The 1,319-nt window shown below is 34.8% G+C and overlaps 1 non-coding gene across 1 annotated transcript; it reads left to right on the plus strand.

The window, feature by feature from the left end:
- The first annotated feature begins 850 nt into the window (after window positions 1-850).
- On the plus strand, window positions 851-1,033 carry LOC138843925 (U2 spliceosomal RNA). Its single transcript, XR_011379137.1, has one exon. It is a non-coding gene; the product is annotated as a U2 spliceosomal RNA (small nuclear RNA).
- Window positions 1,034-1,319: the final 286 nt, after the last annotated feature.

The raw sequence follows: 1,319 nt of genomic DNA on the forward strand, positions 1-1,319 counted from the left end.
GGAAGACTTAACACCACCCTTAGGTGGCTCCAGAGTTTCTTAGTGACCTGTTTTGGGCATTAAGGGGACTATCATAGATATGACAGTTTACGGCCTCCACACATATTACAGAAGAAATCTTAAATTTTCTGTCTTCAAGCCACTCACATTTCAAAAACAGTTTTAGCCTGTTTGACTTTAAATTATCCTATGCCGTGCTTGTTCTCCTCTTCCTGGTACTGAAAGCCATGATTTGTAATGTCCAAAGTCACATTTACTCTGAAAGTGTCAATGTCAATGTAAATAAAGTGTGTCATGTTTCTTCCTCTTGGGACAATGGGTCTCAGTAATGCAACTCATACTCCATCTTACATGTACCCTAGTAAATTCACTGGATGTAATATGGCTTATCAAAGAATGTGATTATCTGTGGGAACTTGAAGAATCCTTACATGATTTTAGATTTATAAGTAATTATAACTCTGTCAAAAATAATGGAGTCTGTGTTGGGGCTTTAAATTATTGAAATAAGAGATTATAAAGTCTCCTTTATGGATGAGAGTCATGATATTATGTTAGGTGATACACACTGAAACTTTAAGATGTAATAACTAGGTAAATATATTCCTGTTGGAAAATACTTTCTACCTGAAAATTACATCTATAATATATACCATAATTTATATATAATTTCCAACATGCATATAAACACACACACACATATATCACATATACACAAAGATTGCCTCTAATGGCTGTTATTATAGGTGGTCTTCTTATTTGTAAATTTCCTTTAGTTTCTAACTCATCTAACAAGTGTGTAATACTGTATAATAAAGGAAAAGCTAATAGTTTAAGAAGTGCTTATCACATTGCTTCTCAGCCTTTTGGCTAAGATCAAGTGTAGTAAAAGTGCTTATCACAATTCCACTCCGGCCAAGATCCACACACATATGATTTATACAAGTTATACACGTATATATACATGTGCATGAATGTGTGTATGAGATACTTAAGGCCACTGTTTCAAAATGTTGGACATCAGGTAGTATAGGACTGAATTCTGGCAAAAAATCAGACTCTTAAGGATCTGTGAGCTGAATGGAGATTCTACGTTGCCACTGTATTGAATGCACTGGATCTACATAGCTGTAGTAGAGATACTTCATTGAACAGCAGTTATTTTAGTTGATACTGAAAGAAACTTAGGATTACGGTTTCTCTACCAATGTACTGTAGGATATTACTAACAAAGTTCAAACAGAAAGTTGAAAACCATAAAATTAGAGGATGGCACTGTAGGGTAGCAGATAAACCTTCTGTCTGCAGTGCCAGCATCC

Source organism: Oryctolagus cuniculus, chromosome 9 (genome assembly GCF_964237555.1).
Source record: "Oryctolagus cuniculus chromosome 9, mOryCun1.1, whole genome shotgun sequence".
NCBI classification, from domain to species: domain Eukaryota; kingdom Metazoa; phylum Chordata; class Mammalia; order Lagomorpha; family Leporidae; genus Oryctolagus; species Oryctolagus cuniculus.